We start from the raw sequence: 23,198 nt of genomic DNA on the forward strand, positions 1-23,198 counted from the left end.
GGAAAAGGAGGCGAGAACAATTGGTTTCTTAGAAACCAAGGGTGAAAAGAGTATTAAGGAAAAGCAGGTTGTCTAAGAATGTTGCAAAGAGAAGGAGTAAGATGAAGGCTAAAAAGTGGTGTGGGCTTGGAGTTAGGAAGTCCCTAGTGATGTTTTCCAGAAAGGCTCAACGGAGAAGGAGAGGGGAAAGCTTAGCTGCAGAGAGTTACTGCAGAGGGTGAGGTAGGGAACGAAAGGCTGACTAGACAGCGCTCTCTTGGAGCTCAGCTGTGAAAGGAAGGAGGGAAATAGGCAGGCGCAGCATTGAGGAAGGGGTTTCTTATGGTATGAGAAATCTATATGTTCAGACTGTGAAGAAAGAGCCAAGAGAGAGGAGGTGCTGTAAATAAAGAAGAGAAGTAACGATTGAGAACACATAGCAGGTGGAAGAGGCGGGATTTAGAGCGCTAGAGAAGACACTCCTCTTGAAAACGAGAGAGGGGAAAAGATAGCTGCAGATGCAGATAACTCAAAGAGGGAGGGTCAGAAATTGAGAGCATTTCTAATTAACCTCTTATTCTCTGGATGATTCTCTTCATAGTTTCATTCAAGTGACATCCAGCTCCTGCAAAATGACCGTGCTTCAAACCATCTGCTACCCTTCTTTGGGGAAGAAACCAGTTTCTCTTTTATAGTTACTGCCCATTTTGAGTGCATTATACAAACTCAATTTTAAACAATCTCTAAAGTGATATTTCTCTTTAAGCTTAAAAATAAAAGGTATAATGACCAAAATAAATTAATAGATTTTTGCTTCAGCAAGTAGGAATATCATTAGCTGCCTTGGTGGTGATAATTTTTATTTATTCATTTACTTATTTAGCTAGTTAGTTAGTCTGTTAGTGATAGGAAGTAGTAGAATTCTTTTAAAAGCTTTTTTGAAAGAAGTAGATTAACATCAATTACACTGGAACTAAAGCTCTTTTATTTGGCAGGCATCGATAAACATTTAGATAGTCGACTTTGACTTTCTATAGGTATACTCAAAATTGGCAGATAGCTAATTCTGGAAGGGCATTTTTTAAGTCTAAGTTACAAGAGTCTTATTGATTTTTTTTTTTTTTTAGGTGAGGAAGATCAGCCCTGAGCTAACATCTATTGCCACTCTTCCTCTTTTTGCTTGAGGAGGATGGTCCCTGAGCTAACGTCTGTGCCAGTCTTCCTCTACTTTATATATGGGATGCCACCACAGCATGGCTTGATGACTGGTGTGTAGGTCCACGCCTGGAATCCAAACCTGTGAACCCCAGGCTGCCAAAGCGGAACACGCGAACTTAACCACTACACCACTGGGCAGGTCCCTATTGATGTATTTTAAAGAAAGGAATATAAAGCAATTTAACTTCTCTTTAAATGTTTAGACTAATCTCATGCTCTCATGTTACAGGATATAGACTACACTTTGGTGGGTTTTGATCTAGTGATTTGGTGGGTAAACCAATCACTAGAAGAACAGCTTGACATTCCAAAACTTTTCTTGAAAAAAAAAATCCTGTTTGACTCATCTACCGGTGCCCTAACTGTTCCTGCCCTGCTGAGGGCTGGCTGCTGTCTGGGCAAAATGCAGGTCCATCCCACAAACTTCCATGGCCAAATGCAACTCTTCTTTCCTTATGACTAGTGTGGCCAAATGGTTCATTCTGCCTGCAACCAGTCATGCGGTGTAGAAGTTTTCCGCTGTTCTCATTAGAAGACTTAATTGTGAAATGATTAAAATTCAGAATCCATCCAAAGATTCAGAAATCATGTTATTATTAGAAATTTCTAGGTTCTGGCCCTGCATTTGAACTAAATTATGAGAAAATAAAATATTTGTTCTATGCTAACACACCCCTCCAAGATTCTCTTTGCTATGGTTTAATTCAATATTGTATTTTCTTCCTATACAGAGAGTAGGCACAAAGGTCCAACCAAATGTTTCTCTATTTTTTTTGGTGAAACTAAGTTTAAGGAGCCTTTAAAAGGATCCTTTAAAATAGGAGCCTTTAAAATAAACCTGTTCAAAATTTTTAAAATATTTTGTTCCAGGAAAATAATCAGCAGATATATATGTATGTATGTTTTCTAAAGCCAAAAATAAAATCCATTTACCTAATGTGTTTGCAGTTTTTTGCCTTATTTGCCAAAAATCATAGAACTAATTTTAGTGTCCAAGTATAAACCTGTGCTTTATTATATAAACCTTTTAGAAATTTGTGAGTTTCAAATCTTAAAGCACTTAAATATCTTTTTGGTCTTTTAAAAATAGGTGACCAGCCCCCTCAGGTCAGGGTATGATTGTCCAGTTACTTGGAGGGTCATTTCATAACTACACTCATCTCATCTATGACAAGAACCCCAGCTCACATGGGGCAAGCCACCACAATAATCCATTCTAGGCCTTCTCTGCCCAGCCTCAGCATCCATTCCATTAAATAACACTCTGAACAGCTGAGGCCGGGCGTGAAATTATACCCAACCCTTGCCTGTCTCTCAAAACATTGGAAGAACACCAGAAATAGATAAAATAAAAAGGCTGCCTCTGATGGTTTTGCTTCAGTGGTTAGTAAAACCCCTGGGTCGTTATAGCTCTTCACATCTTGACATATCTGTCCTCTAGAGCCCTGTATATTTGACTGTAAAAGTAGCATTTCAAGTTCACATAAATCTGTCAACTTTTTTCAGTCACTGGTTGAGCTCACATTTAGCAGAAGGACCTATTCAGGTTACAGCAGTGTGCTTATCAAAGTGGGCAAATGAAAGACAGGAGGAGAGCAAACTGAAAATCTAGCTCTGTTCTGATGGCTCTCACTTCTGCATCCCTACGCCAAAGCCCACGTGATGCTGCCCCGTGATGCTGCACTCGAGTGAGAAGCAACCCGGCTCAAGGCCACAGCCACCCTCTGCTGCCATAAAAAATGCACAGTGGAGAAAGCCGGTTCGGAGCGGAATGGTGAAGTGGTTGGGTTTTCTGGTGTATAGTGGGCTTTTTGCCTGAAGCATGATAACAGACTGTGATTCTCACAGCTCTCAGGGTGATCCCACCCCTCGGGGGGAGGCGACAGTTCATGTCAGCAGAGTAAAACAGACTCCTTGTCCTTTCAGATTTGAGATTGCTACTTTCTAGACCCTTCTATCTCTTCATATAAATAAACCAAGCCTGGAGAGTCTCAAAGGCACCTTTGTTAAACAAGACCGAATTTGAACTTCTCCTGAGAGCTTTCAGGAAACATGATTTCCATTCCAGGGAAGAAGCAGAGGTTCACACACCAGTGTAATGGTGACAAAGCCCAGGAAAGAGGCACAAGAGCTGTGAGTTGAGACTTGTTCAAGTGGTTACTTCAGGCACATGGGTTGCCAATTTCTTAGTGAAATAGGTATGAAATTTATCATATGTAAAAATCACAAAGTCCTGTGTGTTTGTTTCATGATAGCCTTCTTCGTTTATGAAGTAAAATAGAGATTTTCTACCCAAGTTCCAAAAATGTTATGATGCTAAGAAAATAAAATTACATGTGATTTGGCTACTTTTAAGTATGCAATCAGAAAAACAAATAAATAAACAAAACCCCAAATGACAAGTTTCTTGTGAAATCATATGAGTCGTCTTCTCTTGATTCACATAACTAGCATTGGCCTGACTCAGCAATTAGAGCTCATTGTCCATTAAATCGAGCTGATAGCCATGGTGATGGGAGGTTCTCTTGGAATGGGTCCTTGGGTGCCTGAGGCCAACAATCAGAACAGAGATTATAAGTCCGCAAATGGGGTGTGCATGTGTGTGCATGTATGTGTATGCACAGTGTGTGTGTGTTTGTGTGGTATGTGCATGTGTATGCATGGTGTATGTGTGTGGTGTGTGCATGTGTATGCATGCTGTATGGTGTGTGTGTGTGTAATGTTGGTCTAGCAGACACCACTGCTGCTATCTGTGATGCACATCTGTCAGCAAAGGAGAGGTAGGGGCAGGCCCAAAATCAACAGCAGAAAAAGGAAACTCCCTGGACAGTAGCAATAGAAAAGGTAAATACAATTTTGGATATAGGACATCAGTATACAGAGAAATGAACACCTCCTAAAAATATACTCATGTGTACCTCTCTGTTATTGGCTGCATTGTGTCATATGTTGAAGCCCTAACCCCCAGTACCTTAGAATGTGACTGTGTTTGGAGATAGGGCTTTTAGAGAGGTAATTAAGGTAAAATGAGCTCATTAGGGTGGGCCCTAATCCAACATGACTGGTGTCCTTATAAAAAGAGGAGATTAGGACACAGTCACACACAGAGGGACGACCACGTGAAGACAAAACAAGAAAACAGATACATACAATCCAACGAGAGAGGTCTCAGAGGAAACCAACCCTGCCAACATCTGGATTTCAGAATGCTAGTCTCCAGAACTGAGGGAATAAATTCCTGTTATTTAAGGCACCCTATCTATGGTTCTTTTTATAGCAGCCCCAGCAAATGGATACACTCTCCTTGAATGACTTCTGCCCAGATGCCCAGTGGCTTTGTCCTCTGAATACAGTCAAGGCCCTAAATACCAATCACAGGCAGTAGCCTGGGTGAGTTCTAGAGCAAGGAGGTGGTACCAGGAGCAGATGGAGGAGATGTCCCTTCCTTCTGTGTCTTCCATAACCCATAGTTATTCTGAGTCCATAGAAAACAGAGATCAAGTCGTTGTTATAGAAATACCCTCTCTTCATTAAGCTTTTCTAAAGTGTTCTCCTACCACAAGTCAGTAAGACTCCTTCTAGCAGTTCACGATTTTAAGAGGGAGGAGACGTTAATAACACATCCCTCTCGAGAAGCAAGAATGTGTTGTTCCTGCCATTGGAAAGCAGTCCTGACTCCTATGTAACATATTGGGCAACGCAATTATTTATGTTTTAGTAACATAAATGAGCCCTCTTGAAAGAATTATGAAGCATTTACAAATATAAGCAAGTCGAATGAAAATAGCATGGTTATTTTTTTTCCTCCTAAAGTCTGTCCTTCTATGTGATTTCATTGCTATGCTTCATTTTTTTCTCTTAGGGGAGATGTGAGTCACACATGCAGAGTACTAGGTAAACAACAGTAGTCTCCTTAATAACAAAATAGACCTACATAAATTCTCTGAGATGAGATTGAGAGATTTAATAGCATTATTGAAGACATTATGGGCATAACAAATGAAAAGCCAATCAACCAGACCCACAAAGGATGTAAATTTGCCTTTTGTTCCCAGTGGTAAACAATGACAAAAGCTCAGATTCAAACATCCATTCTCTCTAAGAATTTTCTGTGGAAGGCAATATTGATTGGCCAGCTCAACTGATATTCTAACCCCATTCTCCTTTGCCTGTCTTCACTAGAGTCTGTAAACATTAAATACCTACTTTCTAGCCTCCCTTGCAACTCAGGGGAGCCATGTTCTGCACAATGAGAAGAAAGCAAATGTCTTTGGTGTGGGGGATGGAGTGGCTTCTACAAAAGTGTTGGGATTCTTGACAAAAGAAACTGATGGGATAGCACCAACCGTTTTTCTTTCTTCCTCTCTTCAATATGCAGGTGATGCTTGGAACCGTGCAGCCTTCTTGTGCATAAACATGATGTGCATAAATATGAATGACTAACATATTATTATGCAATGTGCATAAATATGAATGACTAACACTTTAAGGATAGTCTAATAGAACAACAGAAGAAAAAAGAATATGAGTCTCGCTAGCATTATTGAGAAACTAAATCTAACACTAGTAACCATTTGCCTCTAGACTTCCTTTTATATGAGAAAAATAAATAAACTCTTACCAGTTTAAAGCACTATTAGTTGGATATTCTGCTACTTTCAACTGAAATCATTCCTGATTAATTATTGCCTCCATTTACTCACTCTCTGTATTGCCTATAAAAGGATTGTGCATCTTTACCTGTTGTCAAGTAACTGGCAATGCCTCCCCAATGTGGAAGGTGAAAATATCCTTTTCCCACTGCAGTTGGGCTTGCCCATATCATGCACTTTGGTCAAGAGACATTAAGAGTTTCTCCTAACCAACATGTTCTTTTCCCTTTGTCTGGAGAATGGTATGTCTGCTGTGAGAATGCCATGAGAACAGCTTTTCCTTCAGTGTGTATCAGGAAACAAGAAGACACATGGGAAAAAGGCACAGTAGTCAACTCATGGTAGCTCATTCATAACATGAGTGAGATTTGGGGGTTACTTGTTACAAATTGTACAAATACAAAATCAATACCAGAAATGGGTGTGACCATGTGATATGCTTTGGCCAATGGAATATGACCTAAAGTGATGGAAATAAGTAAGCAGGCAAATTTTAGAGAATTTCTACCACCTTCTTGCTATTTCCCCTTTGCCGTGAGAATGGTTTATCTGGATCCCAGAATGAAAAGAAATTAAAATGAAGCCATGACAGCTCACCTGCAGCTGCTGACAGGTGGTATGAATGAGAAATAAATGTTACTGCAATCAATGGGATTATTTTGGTTTAGATTATCACAGCAAAGCTAAATGATATATATGTTCCTTGATTTTCTTTCTCTTTTTCATTAGCCTTTCTTAAATCCCAACTCTTATGTCCTAGTCCCAGGGTAGCAAGCAGGGTCAGAGGGGCACATAGCCCTGGGCTGACCTCTCAGGTACCACTTAGCAGCTACATGTTGATTAGACTGTAAAATGTATATAACAGTAAGACAACATAACATTTCTCAAAGTATGTTCTGTGTAACCTAATTTCTACAGAATATTAATAAGTGTTATACAAAAAAAAAAGATGATGCGTGATCAACTAGGTTTAGGAGATATTGGACTAAACAAAACCAAGAAAATTTATGACCTTAAGGTTTCTCAGAGCTTTTAATGTATTAACGTATATTGCAAATCTTGAAGACAAGAATTTGGTTTGTAGGTCTCCTAGAGTTTCTTTCTTCTCAAGACCATTTTTACTTTCAGAACATCTCTTAAGACCAAGGTTTCAGGCAAGATAATTTGGGACACAATGAAATAACAGATGTGAAAGAACAGCTTGTACGCCATCGGCCTTGAAGTGACTATGCAGCCATGCTCATGAGCTGCTGCTGTCAGGAGGAGACCCACGCCTTTATCCAGGAAGAGCCACGAGCCTGCCTGTGGGGCACTGGTTTTCAGCTCAAGCTCCAAGCAGCAAGCGACTCTTCCCACCAAAATGGCTTTAAAATGTCCCTGTAGCTCACAGAGAAAGCTGCTTGTGAAAAGAGAATTCAGTGTAGCAAACAACAGGGAATTCAGATAAGAGCAGGGGACAGTAAGCACTAGAACTTGGAAGAGATTTTCATAAACTAGTGGGACAGCCAGCATTTTGCAAAGCTTGTTGGAGGGAAACATGCCTTCCATAGAAATTTAACTGTAAAAACTCAGTACTTAAAACTCTACTTCAAGCAAGGATATAATTGAAGACCAAGAGTTCTCTGCAATTAATAGAAGACCGAAAAGGCCAGCTCACTTGATAAAGCATGTGATAATAAATATGAGACATGGAAGAGGAACCTGGAAACTGGAAGATGAAGAAGAGGGGCGTAGAAGGAGCAGGGAGAAAAAGGAGACGACCCAAAGCAAATCGTAACACCAACTCAAGAAGTCTAGAGATCCTTAGAAAAGCAGAACCGGCAACTGATATAAGGCCACATTGAATACTCTTTGTAGTGAATCCACCAACGTGGATTTAATCCTGGAGAGAGGAGAGGAGGGAAGTGTCCAGTTTTCACTCTTAGATCTCCAGAGAGCCTAGTGGAATCTATCTGCATAGATCTCAGTCTAGGTCAAACTGGGTGGACTTCTTACCTGCAGAGGCCTGTGGCAAAGTGCTGATGACAAATCATAATGAATGTCTGGGAAAGCCAAGGTCATGGTGGAACTTGAGGCCCAAAGGCCAACGTAAGGATGGACATGAGAGAGAATATACTCAGGTCACTAGAAACACATAGTGGAATCAGGATGAAATGAGGTATGGCAAGAGGTCCATGGGATAGTTCACTATGATGACTGTCTAAGGGAAGGGCACACTGGGGCTGCCAATTTCATCATATTTGGAGTGTGCTGTGGGGCGGGCAGGACAGTTTATGGAGCTATGATGTTTGGACAGTGTATTTTGAGGGAAGACTTTTCTCCTTTACCTGTAGTTTTACATCAAAAGCCTGAATTACATTCATTCATTGGCTAGTCTTCCTTGTGGTCATGTCTGGAGGGGAGGAAAAAAGTGTTTTTCCTCTACCCATCTTGGATCTTCCATCTGGGGCCCTGTAAATTAGATTAACAAAATGCAGATAACAAGAGAACAACAAACAGAAGTTTATTAACACATGCATCATACATATACACAGGAGCACTCAGTGATAAATAACTCAAAGGGGCGGTTAGAACTTGGGCTTATACAGAATATTAACCAAAAAACAACAAGTTTTCAGAAAAGTGACAAGACAAAAGAAAAGGACTTTGAACTTCTCGGGGTGGCAAATAGTGGGAAGGCAAGTACATGGGGAAACTAATGGTAGATAAGGGCTAGTTCAAGCAAGGAGTGTTATGTAGATTCCTCTGGTACCATCTCTGGGCTGACAAAGGGCTAGAGTTGTTGCCAGTGATCAATTTCTATCCTTCATGGTCAAGAGTGGAGGGAGGACACCTTTGCAAATTTATGTTCTGCTTTTAGGCAAATGGAAGAGGGCAGAGAGCTTTTCTTATATCCACTTCTTCTCAATTGCTTTTAGCTCAAAATAATCCTTATGTCAAAGTGGGATATTTTGGGGTGGCATATTCTGCTATCCTTCATGTCTTAAAGAGGATGAAAAGATCTAGCAGAGGGTGAGCAGCCTCCTGGCTGTGGAAGGCAAAACAGTTCCTCCTCCGTCCGGCGGGTCATCGCACACCCTGAACCCTCTGCGGGTGCTCATACTGACTTGTACTTTAATAGGGAAAGAACTTGAAATGATCTCCCCGCCTGCCCTAACCATGAGTGAAAGCCCCAAATCCAGTCATGGCAAGACTTTCTTTTCCTCCCAGTTCCCTATTTTCTGCCCACACCCTCCCCATCTCCTTTCCTAGTGGATGGACACTATGTTAAGCCAGAGCAGAGCTTCAACATCCTTGTTAGCATAAAAATACATGGAGATTGTGCTGTAAGAGAAGCCAGAGAAACAGAAGCCAGAGAAACATTGCTCTGTTTTCAGCTACTCTACTCTGAAGACGCTAAAGGAACAAAGTCTCTCCAGAGATCACAATTGACATGGCTGCCACTTGCCACCAAGGGAGGATGACAGGGACAGAAACTACCTGGAGGTGATAGTGAGGAAAGAGAAGGAGACTTGGGAGCTGGGACTTGAGGACATCCATGCAAAATGACTCCATGGAGTAAAAAGACTGATCGAGCATCAGACGGCTCTCTATTATCTCTATCTCAATGCACCAACAATTCTAAACAATGTCAGTGATAAAATGCTTTTCTACAAAATATCTATTTTTAGTCTAAATTCTAAATGATTGTTACCCTTCCTATTGATTGAATTTCCTTCACGAGTGAGGGTTCCTCACTTGAACCATGGGAAAAACTGCACAAAGTAGGTTCAATTCTGAGGTACTTAGTCTGGAAAGATCAATAGACCCTGGCATGAACAGTGTCTCTCAGACCATCCAGATACGAGGAGGAGGCTGCCAGGACAGCCGCCCAACTGTTTGGAAAATGGCATGAATCTGGGCAGAACGTTCCTGGTGGAGGCTGTGTGGCAGTTGTTAAATGTCAGGCTGAGAAATGGCTCAGGCTGCCAGCGTCAACTTTCCTCATCCATTCAGTTGGCTTTGGGGAGTGAAAAATCAGTGTGTTTCCTTAAATCCAGAGCTGCCATAGGCCCCTTTCCAAGCTAGTCGCTATTCTTTCTGTCCCACAGAAATTCTCACTGCCAAAGGTCTTAATCTCCCCTTCCTTCCAAAATAAAATGTGATTTCTGCATTTGGCTTCTCTCAGAACTCCTCTAAGGTGAGGTAGATAAAATCACTGCATTATTTAGGAAAAAGACTGAATACTTTCTGATAGAAAAGATTCTCTGGAACCCAATCTATTTTTTAATTTTACACTTAAGTGTAACAGACAATGGAAAAGTGCACACATTCTAAGTGATGAATTTTCACAAAGTGAACTCACGCTTGTAACCAACACAAGATCAAGAAAGAGAACATTACTAGCATCCTAGTAGATCCCTCAAGCCGCCTTCTAGTCACTTCTCCCCAGCAAGGGTAACTACTATCCTCACTCCCATCATCATAGATAAATTTTTCTTGCATTGAACTTTGTGGAATCTTGCCATGGGCACTCTTATGTGTCTGGTTCTTGAAACATCACATTATGTATGTGAGAATCATTTTGTTGTGTGTGTTTATTTATTCTCATTGCTGTGTAGTATTCTATTATAAGAATATGACACAATTAATGGGCATTTAGGATATTTCAGTTTGGGTTATTACAAATGGTGCTGCTGTGGACACTCATACATGTTTTTTGGTTCACAAATATACATATTTATCTGAAAAGTAGCTATTTAACTAGGAGTGAAATTGCTAAGCCATAGGATATGATATGTTCCTCTTTTATAGATCCCACCAAACAGTTTTCCAAAGTGGTTGTGTCAATTTACACTCCCATCAGCGGTGTAGCCATGTGTTTGGTGCCTCACAGCACTGAATTATACTTAGCATTTCCCTGATGACTAATACATTTGAGAGTCTTTTTGTGTGCTTATTGGAATTTTGGAAATCCTCTTTTGTTATATGCCTGTTCAAGTCTTTGCCCATTTTTCTATTGGGTTTCTGCCTTTTTCTTATGGGACTTTTTTTTTTTTTGCTTGAGGAAGATTGTCCCTGAGCTAACATCTGTGCCAATCTTCCTCTATTTTGTATGTGGGATGCTGCCACAGCATGGCTTGATGAGTGGTGTGTAGGTCCACGCCTGGGATCCGAACCCACGAACTCCAGGCTGCCAAAACGAAGTGCGTGAACTTAACCTCTACACCACCAGGCTGGCCCCATTTCTTATGATTTTTGTAGTAAGAAACGAAGGTTATGAATGAATCCTTCATCAGATATATGTATTGCAAATATCTTCTCACATTCCATGGCTTGTCTTTTCATACTCTTATTTATATTATAATAAACAGAAGTTCTTAATTTCAATGTAAACCAACTTAGTAATTTTTCTTTAGAGCTGGCCTTTTCTGTGTCCTGTTCATTAAATCTTTGCCTTCTCTAAGAATCCAATCTATTATTGATACTCTATCCAAAATTAGGCACTAGGGCTAAATGTCGCATTTGGAAGCTGTTGTTCCCTATGGTGATCCCTCTGAACTGGATCTATCCTCTCTTCTTCTTCCTCACACCATGGACAGTGGTATTCAATTCTATGAGTTTAGCTGCCCTGCTTTGTAACGTACATAAAAATCTCCCAGCAGAATACTGCAAGTTCTCTCTCGAACCTTTTACACATGTAATATCTCAGACTTGTTGTCTTATTGCCACTAGATGAAGAGAGACCTACCACTCTGGACCTCCTGCTCTGACGCAAGTGCCTATTACTACTTTTTTCCAGGAAAGAAGCAATTGTTCCTACACTGACAGAAACTGCCAGCAGGAAAGTCCTTAATCTGCTTTTTTAAAAATGCTCTTCCTCAGTAATGAGTTCTGAGATTTTGTTACACAATCCACCCTACTAAGAGCCAATCAAATTTTTGTTGGACTGTGGCACAGAGAAGAGGAAATGGGATTTAGAATCAGAAAAATTTGTACCAGCCCGCAGTTCCATCATTTCCTTTTATTCGTCGTAAGGGGAACGATAGGACTTAAACTCTCTGAACTTCAGTTTCCATCTCTATAAAAGAGGGGTGGTAATGATTATTTCACAGAGTCTCGAGGAGCCTTAAATGAGATAATTTGTCTGAAGATATTTGCATAATCTAAAACACACATACACACAACAAAAATTGCTCATGTTATTACTGCAATGATTAGAAATTTTAAACAGTTGAATTAATTAGACTTATAATAGCAACTAACATTTATTGAAGTATGTGTGAGGCACTGTTTTAAACATTTTACATGTCTTAACTCATTTAATTCCCTCAACTACCCACAAAGTGGGTTGCATCAATAAACTCATTTCCAGATGAGGCAACAGAGGCACAGAAAGAGTATGTAACTCCTTGGAGCTCACACAGCTAGTGAGAGTAACAGAATATTAACCCAAGCAAATGGCTGCAGAGTTTACATACTTAAGGGAATTATTAAGAAAGAAATTAACATATGTTGAATGGTTACATGAAGGCACTGTTAGGTACTTTACAACCACATGAAACACATATTATCATCCCTATTTTACAGATAAGAAGCAAAGACTTATAGAGATTAAATGATTTGCTCAGATCACAGATTTAGGGATAGCATCAAAATTCACACTCGTATACAAGCAGCTTTTCTCTCTGAGCCACATTGCTCAGGAGATTTAAGGACTCCCAGCCAGGAGTGTTGCAGGACTGGTCTGTACCTTAGGGTTCAGGAAAAGAGAAATTAACAAGCTGCTGCTACCACCACAATCAAATATTATGTGACATTAATAGCTCTTAATATATCTCTAACAACTAGAAATTCTGTTCTTAAAGATAGACTTGACAATGGTTGTAAAGGGCAAGAAAATGCATGAAATCTTCCTCATGAAACAATAAAATATATTAAACTGTGAGAGGATTATGACAATAAAGAAAGCTTTCTATACTAATAAATGATAATTCACTCATGATTTCAACCACATCAATGAAAACCAACAGTTGCCTCTGATTGTTCAGTCCATTTCTGTCTGGGCTGCCTCAGAGGGAGCCTAAATTAGATACTAGACAAATTAACATTCCTGATGAATGGTCCCTCTGCAGTAGTGACCATCTGAGCAGATATTTAATAATAAGAGAAAGTTCTGGAAACTTAATAAGTAGCAATAAATGCATTAAAAACACAATGAAGAAAAGTCACTAATTTATAAAGATTTTCCCCAGAATTATAGAACCCATCAGAAAAATTAGCAACAATGGCCATGAATTGGCCTTTGATTTTATAGGATAAAAAATGAAGAAAGCAAATTAATTTTCTAGATTTTATGTACATCCACACAGATGAGAAATCAAAAGTGTATGCCTAAAAACAGCCAAAAATGTATTTGTGTGTTTACAGATAAGACGGTTCTGGTATTTTCCTCACTTTAGCCGGGAAAGAATGCTTACATGTGAAATTTTTTATGATTTTTGTTAAATATTTAATATGTTTACAACATGGAACTACATAGTGTTAACCTAACAGTCCTTTTATAGCCTTGTAAAATAAAACATATACTAGTAATCAACAAAAGAAGATTTTTATTGGGCCAGCCCAGCGGTGTACTGATTAAGTTCACACACTCTGCTTTGGCGACCCGGGGTTCTCGGGTTCAGATCCCAGGCGTGGACGTCCACACCGCTTAAGCCATGCTGTGGCAGGTGTTGCACATATAGAGTAGAGGAAGATGGGCACGGATGCTAGCCCAGGGCCAATCTTCCTCAGCAAAAAGAGGAGGATTGGCAACGGATGTTAGCTCAGGATAAACTTCCTCACCAAAAAAAAAAAATATTTTTATTAAAATATATAATAGGAGGCCAGCCCAGTGGCACAAGCAGTTAAATGCGCACAGCGGCCCGGGGTTTGCCGATTGGGATCCCCGGCACGCACCGACGAACTGCCTGTCAAGCCATGCTGTGACGGCGTCCCATACAAAGTGGAGGAAGATGGGCACGGATGTTAGCCCAGGGCTAGTCTTCCTCAGCAAAAAGAGGAGGATTGGCAGATGTTAGCTCAGGGCTGATCTTCCTTACAAAAAAAATAAAATAAAATATATATATATATATATATATATATATATATATATAATGAGCCTGATCATGCCACTTGTAGGTTAAAGGTCAAGCTAAAAATAAAACTCAGCCACTTTATAGGGATCTAATAGAATTCGTATCTTCATTCCATAGGGATAGCAAAAGAAAAAAAATCTGCTCTTGGTTATCCGGATATATTTTTTCTTTCTACAGCAAAAGGAGGGAGATAGTTTGTGGGAAAGATTACTAGTCCTACAATACATAGATCTGAAACAAAATAAACCAGTGGCTCAGCTTTGGTGGCTGTTCTAGACCCAGGAGTTAAGCCATATTGCCTCAAGTCTTTGATGTTTGTGGCCGTTCTCTGCTCTGCAGCCACATCCCTCATCTTCAATTCAGGGATCTCACAGAAGGAGATGCCTGCAATAAGCCAGCTCTCCTGCTTTCTTGACCCTGTCTCAAGGCTGCCATGAGGCAATGCTGTGATGCGTCACATAAGCTGGCAGCTGCACAGGAGAGAGGATGGAAGGCGGAACGGCTCAGATCAGCCACTGAAACTTAAATAGGTAATTCTTAAACAAAAAGGCAACAGTTAAATTAAAAGAAATTACACTCTGCAAGTTATCTTATATAGGATGCAAATAGGCAAAAGAAAGATTTGGATTGAACAGAACTTTTTGGAAATTCTGGATGGGGGGAAAGAAAGGTGCAAAGGTCCAAATATAATTGAGTGACATCTGTGGGAGAACGAGTTGAGGAGAGGGCAAGCAAGCTCTGGGTTAGAGAAGTGTCCTGCTGGATAGATCTAGAGAAACTGAGAAAATCTGCACTAGTATTTCAATATTCTAGGATAAGGTAACGGGAAAATAAGAAGGGAATAAATAAAAAGTAAGTACATTAGGCTGCATCTATGGTTAAAGGATTGGTCCATTTTCTCTTTATTGATTTTGAAAGTCAGACCATTTCCCCTTAATGGATTTTGTTTTTTCTGCTGACATGGTCATGTTTATTGGACTTTCTTTTTATTTCTTTTTCACAACTCTTCAATAATAACGTTAACTTCTATTACACCAGAAAACTCCCTTAGCAAGCACTACTCGCTCTTTTTCTGCTCCCCCACTCTCAGTCCACAGGGTGTATAGGCAAAGGGTAAAGGTTGGGCTCGTGTAGCCCTACACTTCATCTCCTTTCCCCTTTTGTCTTAATGTGTATAGAAATAGCACACATGGGCCTCCCTCATAGTGCACAAAGCAAATTCACATATACTACCCATTCGTTCATTTAATAAATAATTACTGGGACCATATTATGCTCTGCACTTTACTAGGCATTAATCAGATAGAACGTTCATATTAGGGGCAAGGAGCAGGCTGTGTTATTGTCATCTTGTAGATGGCAATAAAACTACACCCCAGATCAGGAACCGGATGAGGTGAGTCTAATGGGAAAAGCATGGGTAAAAGAGACCAACGTCTCAGGCCAGTTCCTAATCAAGGGATCCTTAGTTCAGGATTTCATCTCTCTAAGCTTCAGTTCTCTCATCTACACCATAGAGACAATGATATTTACCTCATAGCGTATTCTGAAGACGAAATCAGACACTATGTGCAAAATGCCTCACGCAGTGCTGGCACAGCATGTGCGCTTCTCAGGGGACAGTCACAGTAGTAGAGAGAGCCAAGTGTCGTCGTGGAAAGAAAAGACTGCGATCCTGCAAACACTCTCGAGTCGCTGCTCAGCCCCCAACAAGACAAATGATTAAAATTCTGCCTCTCAGTCTCCATAGCTATAAAGTGATATAATCATATTCCCTACCTTAAAGGAGAATTAACAAAATTAAAGGAAAAACAGCGCATTTCCTAGTGAATCCTAGGTTCAGGGAGAAGTCATCCTGCATTTGCGCAGAACACATTTTCTTATGCCAGGTTCTGCACTCTGTCCGAGGCTTACAGTTCTCTGGGGCACAGAGACCTGGGCTAAGTTCACTGCTACCTACAATGACAGCAAGAAAGAGAGAAAGAACACTCAGGTCCTCTGAATCAGGGTTCTGTTCTCATTTCATTATACATCAATAGTGTTTTGGAGAATGAGGAGAAGAATGATTCAAAATTCTATAATATAATCCAAATTCTTTTTTTTTTTTTTTGAGGAAGATCGGCTCTGAGCTAACATCTGCCAATCCTCCTCTTTTTGCTGAGGAAGACTGGCCGTGAGCTAACATCCATGCCCATCTTCCTCCACTTTATATGGGACACCGCCACAGCATGGCAGGCCAAGTAGCACATCGGTGCGTGCCCAGGATCCGAACTGGCGAACCCCGGGCCACCAGGCCGGCTCCAATATAATCCAAATTCTTAGTAACCAAAAGAAATAAAGAAAAAATATGAAAAAGAGAGAGAAGAAGGGAGAGAGAGAAACCCCTACGTACGTCTACAGGGAAGAATAACTAAAAGGAAATTCACCAAAATGCTGGTGAAGATTGGCAGAATTGCCACTGATTTAATTTCCTTTTAAACTTCTCAATTTTTCAAAATTTCACCAAAGAACACGAATATGTTCTTTTATCATCTGAAAAACGAAGAAAATATAGCTATTTTCTAAAATTGAATTGCAAAGATACGCTATAGCACACATGGAATAATATAATTTCACACCATTGTTGCTATAACATCACTTGGTTTAGGTCTCTGTCACAGCAGTCAGCTAACCAAGCTCTGCAGTCTCTTGGATGGACATATGCAAGTTTGAAGATCTTCATCCATATAAAACAGATGGCTATTTTAAAAATATTATGGTCCACATGAGAGTCAGAGGAAAACTAAGCAAGGAGCTAAAATATTGTGAAGTGATTTGGGGAAAAAATAGCAAGTTCATTTGGAAGAATTCTGTCATTTCTGGTAGCAAAATTATTTTAAGTCACACCTCCTGAATGAGAAAATTAATGATTCTTATTGAGTTATGCGGTAATAGCTTTGTGCGATAATTTATGATACTTATGTTATGGGTGTTTACTATAAAATATTCAACTTCTGGGGCTAGCCCAGTGGTGTAGCCATTAAGTGCATGTGTTCCACTTCAGTGGCCTGGGTTCGAAGGTTCGGATCCCGGGCACGCACCCACGCACTGCTTGTCAAGCCATGCTCTGGTGGCATCCCATATAAAGTAGAGGAAGATGGGCACGGATGTTAGCCCAGGGCCAATCTTCCTCAGCAAAAAGAGGAGGATTGGCAACAGATGTTAGCTCAGGGCTAATCTTCCTCACCAAAAACAAAAAACAAAAAACAAAAAAAATAGTCAACTTCTACATGTAAATTAAGGAAGGTGGAAGTAACAGTTTGTATAAAGGGGAAATGCAGCTCCTTGTTGTCTGTTTTTCCACCAAAGACGTAGTATCTCTGAATGTTCGTGGTCATGAAAGAATGTACCAGACGTTCATCCGTAACCAGGAAGAGATGACACATCGGTCTGCCCGAATATTTCATTTCCATGCTATGAAACTCTGCGCAATGCCACAGCCACATTTCATGGCCCAGACAAAGCACAATAGGAAACCTGTCATCCTCTTAAAAGTATCAAGCACTGAAGAATGAAGCTGGGACCAGAACGTGTGGAATGTGCTCTTAATACACTTCTGGGTTCTCAAAACAAGCCGGGGTTGGTTTTCATGAGCCTGACCTAGTTTACAAGCACAACCTTCTGTAGAATTATTTCAAAAGTTGCTCTGAAATAGTTTCCTATTTTTTTTAAAGTGAAACTTTGTCTAAAAATATCCCAAACATTTTATTCTATAGCACAGGAAGTATTTTTATCTTAAAAGAGAGCAACCGCTTCCTTAGATGGGTCGTGATTCAAGGACTGAAAAAGGTTTGATTTGGGTGGGGTTTTTTTTTTTCAGAAGAGAGTCTACATGCTATGAAGAGCACGTAGTCCTAATGTCTACTGGCTCCAAAGCTCCCACCTACACAGTAACAAGACCTCATGATCACCCTCTCCCCACAAAAATAGTCTCCATTTATTTCTTCATCAGTCCAGATGGCTTCCTCCCATGGGCCCACAAACAACCGAGAGCAGCATCATCCTCTCTATTGTCCTCTCTTTCTTCTGATCCCACTTGTCCTTGTCTGCATAAAGCTACTTGGAAAAGGCTTGCCACCATCACTGCACATCATGAAAATTCCACTGTCCATGCCAAAAAGGCAGTCTATGAATGTCCCCAAAATCTTCATGCCTCTACAAGCCAGAGTGCACAGGGCCCCATGCAAAGCCGGGGGAAGTCGTTTTTTCCCCTCCTATGACACTGCTTTTGAGTCTCACACAGTGTCTCCTGAATAGTTCTGCTAACTCCTAGCCTCTACGTTTTGCCCAGAAAAATGCCACGTTTCTCATGAAGATGTTTCAAACATCCATAATCATAGCATCTCAGACAAAGTCTGTGGAATTTAACAGTGAATAGTTGCCATAATATCCCCTGCGGATTCTACCACTCTCAGCTAAAACCTCTTCCTCCTTCACCCGTTACACGAGTTCCACGCGTGTCCCAACACAGGCAGACCTCAGAGACACTACGAGTTTGTTTCCAGAACACTGCAATAAACAAATATCACAACAAAGCAAGTCACACGAATTTTTTGGTTTCCCAGTGCATATAAAAGTTATGTTTATGGGGCCGGCCCGGTGGTCTAGTGGTTAAGTTTGCCCACTCTGCTTTGGCGGCCCAGGGTTCACAGGTTCGGATCCCAAGGGGCACTGCTTATCAAGCCACGCTGTGGCGGCATCCCACATATAAAGTAGAGGAAGATGGGCACGGATGTTAGCCCAGGGCCAATCTTCCTCAGCAAAAAGAGGAGGATTGGCAACAGATGTTAGCTCGGGGCTAAGTTTCCTGACCAAAAAAAAAAAAAGTTATGTTTACACTATACTGTAGTCTGTTAAGTGTGCAATAGCATTATGTCTAAAAAAACAATGTACATACCTTAATTTAAAAATACTTTATTGACAAAAATGCAAACCATCATCTGAGCCTTCAGTGAGTCATATCTTTTTGCTGGTGGAGGGTCTTGTAAAAAACCACAAGGTCTGCTAAATGCAACAAAGCAAAGCACAAGAAGAAGGGGTATGCCTGTACCTTCAAGTAGATAGTGGGCTGGGGGAGGAGGAGGGGAGGTCTGGGAGGAGGAGAGTATATGGATAGTATCTCTCTCTCAGCTCAGCCAGACTAAAATCCCCAGATGGAAGATTAAGGAGTATTGGTTTTTACCTACACTCAAAGATGACAGATTCCATTGTTAGGATCATTCATCACACGTGACATTTGCCCTCTGGCTGAAACTATACACTGTGGAGTTCAGAGCTGTTGACTAGAAATGAGGAAATTTTGATTCCAGTGCTAGTTCTGCCCCTTTCTAGCCTTGTGCCCACGGACACACATGAGGGAAAGCTCTTTGTCTTGTCCAAGCTGTCTATCCTCACAGCCAAAGAACTGTTCAATTCATATTTTCAGCACAAATTCCTTTGAGCTTTCCCTCCCATTATCCATAAGGATGAAATGATAACAGCTATCTTATCTGCCAAGTGGGGCTGTAAAATTGAAAGATACCTGTGAACACGTGCGCTAAATGTCTCCCTTCTCCTTATGAGTCAGAACACAATCCTAATGAAATCTGATAAGCGCAGGTTCACACTACTGGAACTCCTCATCCAGGAGAAGGACCAGGGCCCAGCTGCTCAAACCCTTCCTTGAAAGTACTCAGACGTCTCCTTCAGAGGCTCCTTCACAATCAGAACATATGAGCACCTCCTCCTCAAAATAATCTGCTTTTATTCAAGCACTAGCATTCAAGAAGAATTTTTTCAAAATGTGACTGATACTCCTTTTATTTCAAGTAACTTAAACTATTTTTCACTATCAAATGGCTAGCACCATGACAACCAAAAGAGCCACATATGCCTGATAATGGAACTCAAGACGATGGTCTCTTCACCTGCCTGGGTTCTTAAGTGACGACAGAGCAGAGTCCCTGCCGATCCTCCCTGGACATGTAGCAAAAGCAAGAAGCAAACTTTCTTTAGTTTAGCCATGGAATTTCAGGGTTAAATCTGTGGTCTCAGTGAGACCTAGCCTACGCTGAGAAATTCAGGCTCATGATAAAACCCACTTGTGTTGGGTTTTTAAATAGTTTTTAAACTATGGTGTGAGTTAAGAACATGCTGAGAAACAGTGGCCACAATGAAAGCCTTGTGTGCTAGGGGTCAAGACCCCAGACTCCAGACCTGCCTGGACCACTAACTTGTTGTGTGGCCTTGGTCAGTTCATCTTCTATAGGCCTGTTTCTCTTTTTTTCAGTAAATGAGGATAAAGGACTGGATTATCTATAAGGGCTTTCAGGTCTACCGTTCTATAAATGAACATCTGCTGGTCTGTCTAGGAACCTACCCACTATCTATAACTTTCTTTGTGTGGCACTATGCTTTCTTTAAAAATTAAAAAAAAAAAAAAAATACTGACTGACAGTTGTTTGGAACACAACTTATTTATAAGCATAGGGTCACACTAAAGTCAAAATCTCATTTACTCTCAGGTTACTTATAAATCCTATATTTGTATGGAAGCAGTTCTACCATATGAAGCAAGTTGTGTGTGTGTGCTAACGTTGCAGTGAACACTCCTACAGTTTATGCAGTTTGAGCACACAAAAAATTTACCTTAACAGAATCCAAACTTATGTGCATTTTCAGTGAGTGAACTAACAAAGTAATAATGATTGTATTCAGAGTGATAAAGGAACAGATGCTCAGAAAAAAAATAAATGAAAAATAATGAAACTAAGCTATCATCAAAGCAAGACTGAACCAAGTCAAGTCTTGAACAAGACTGTTGAGGAATTTCCCATGTGATAAAGAAGCAATCCTTTTCAATCCGTAAGGTCCACTTCTGGCTTGTGTGTGTGTGTGTGTGTGTGTGTGTGTGTGTGTGTGTGTGTGTGGAACGCCAGCCCCGAGCTAACAATGGATGCCAATCCTCCTATTTTTTTTTGCTGAGTAAGATTGGCCCTGGGCTAAAATTCATGCCCATCTTCCTCTACTTAATAAGGGATGCTGCCATAGCATGGTTTGACAAGCCGTACATCCATCCGTGCCCGGGATCCGAACCTGCGAACCCCGGGCTGCCGAAGCAGAGCAAGCGAACTTAACTACTACACCATGGGGCCAGCACTCCACTTCTGGCTTTTGATTCTTGTGCCTTGGAGCTTTCAGAGGGCTTTAGAAAAATTGTATTACAACAAGAGGTCATGCACAAATGTTTCTGGAAGAGGTTTGGGAGAGCCAAGTCTCTTTGTTTTGATATGAATTAAGTTTTCATCTCTGGTTTTGGAATTGAACTACTAGCTCTTGCTCAGGTTTTCCCTTTAACATTTGCCTTGGCTGTAGTGCTAAGCTTTGCCTGCACCAATTAACATCTCAGGCTTTGCCCAATCCATTTCCTGCCTGTCACCTAACATTTTACTTGAATCGTTTTCAAATTCTCTCTGCTGAACAAACCTATACTTATCCCCTGATTGGGCACCGACATAATCAAGTCATGCTTGTTTATTCATTCTTACTGCTTAGACCTGTGTTTGGGAAAATGAATACTTTTACTTTTGAATAGTGGATAAAGAATGCAAATTTGTGCAGGTTGATTTTGTCATAAATACTGATTACTCACCCTTGGATGAGTTAGCTAACTCATAACTTGAATATATACATATATATGCTAATATATATATATTTTTTACTTCCTGATACTAATTTATATTTTATAGTGTATGTAAAACAAGGAAAATAAATATAAATGGAATAATATTTTGAAAATCATTTATGAGTTTTCCTTTTTGTGTTTCATGGCCTTGTACGTTGGCCAGGCCAAAGCATCCATACATCTAGGAGGAGATTAGTATTTATCACAGAAGGAGGTAAGGAGAAAGATTGAGGCAATATTCAGAATCTGACACGCATAAGATTTCACAACAAGACAAGAGACCTCAGGGCCAGGCAATGTTGAGAGGGAAAGGTTTTTCCAATCCTTTTTTCTCCTCCCTTGGCACAACTACCACAAAGCTGGAAGACCCATCCTCTGTGCGTTCTCCTATAGTTCAGAAATTTTCTTTCTGCTCAAGAGGTAAAGGCCACTGACTTGAAACTATATGCTAAAAGGAAGATATAATTTAGGGGATATGAGAGAAAAGTCTGCTCCTTTCTGGTCTCAAGAGATAATAAAAAGAAACGCAAAGAGAGGCAGAGGCATGAGCCAGTGGGAGGCATCTGCCCAACTTCCCCTCCCTGAGGCCCAGAGACGGGGTGAGGTGAGAGTTAAGGGAGGGAAACACCAGCGATGGCAGATTCCTCTGGCTTCTGTTTTCCCTGGTTTCTGGGAGGATCCCTTGCTGACAGCGGTCTACAATCCCTGTGCAGCTTGGTCCGGCAGAGGGAGGGCTTGAGGTTTTACTCTCCCCAACTGTCCTTGGTTTCATTACAGGACAGATAGAAAACTGTGGCAAGTGAAGGTCTGGCTGGAGAGCTTGCCAGAAGGAGTTGCCTTAGTGGCAGCTGGGCGCACCACTGGGAAATGGCCACACATTCACCAGTCACAGACTTCAGCACTGGGGGCCAGCAGAGGACCAGCACCTAGATTCACACATCAGAGAAGCCAGAGGACACTGGGCCCAAGGGATCCCAATGTCTCCTCTCTGCCTTGTGGTCAATTAAAGCTCGGATGCCATCTTCAAAAGAAGGAGACAGGAGAGGGATGGATGACAGAAAAATCCAAGACAGGGCACACTAACAGACATGACAGTCCAAATTACTATTTCATTTTGCACCTTTATGGACTGAAATGCTAGTTATTTTTTCCCATTGACCATTGGTGGGAACTCATAAAGGAAACAAGATCACTATAAACAAGGTAATTATATTTTCTTTATAAATCCAAGCTCTCACGTGAGTTAAAATTTTTAGTGCACTACACAAATTAAAAGGAAGTGAACCTAAAGTAGACTTGAAAGAAAATAATACATTTGACACATAGTTGGAGAATTACTATATTCTAAAAGCAACATAGAAGAAAAGTTTGCTTTTATAATCACTCTCTTGCTCTCACCCAATAAGAGGTATTGAATGCAATTTTCTGCATTTAAAAAATATTTTTATGTGGTGTAGATTGCATTAATATCAATAAACATTAGATGCCTTTTCTACAAGAGGTTTACTCATCTCACCCCATCACACT

Source organism: Diceros bicornis, chromosome 33 (genome assembly GCF_020826845.1).
Source record: "Diceros bicornis minor isolate mBicDic1 chromosome 33, mDicBic1.mat.cur, whole genome shotgun sequence".
Lineage (NCBI taxonomy): Eukaryota > Metazoa > Chordata > Mammalia > Perissodactyla > Rhinocerotidae > Diceros > Diceros bicornis.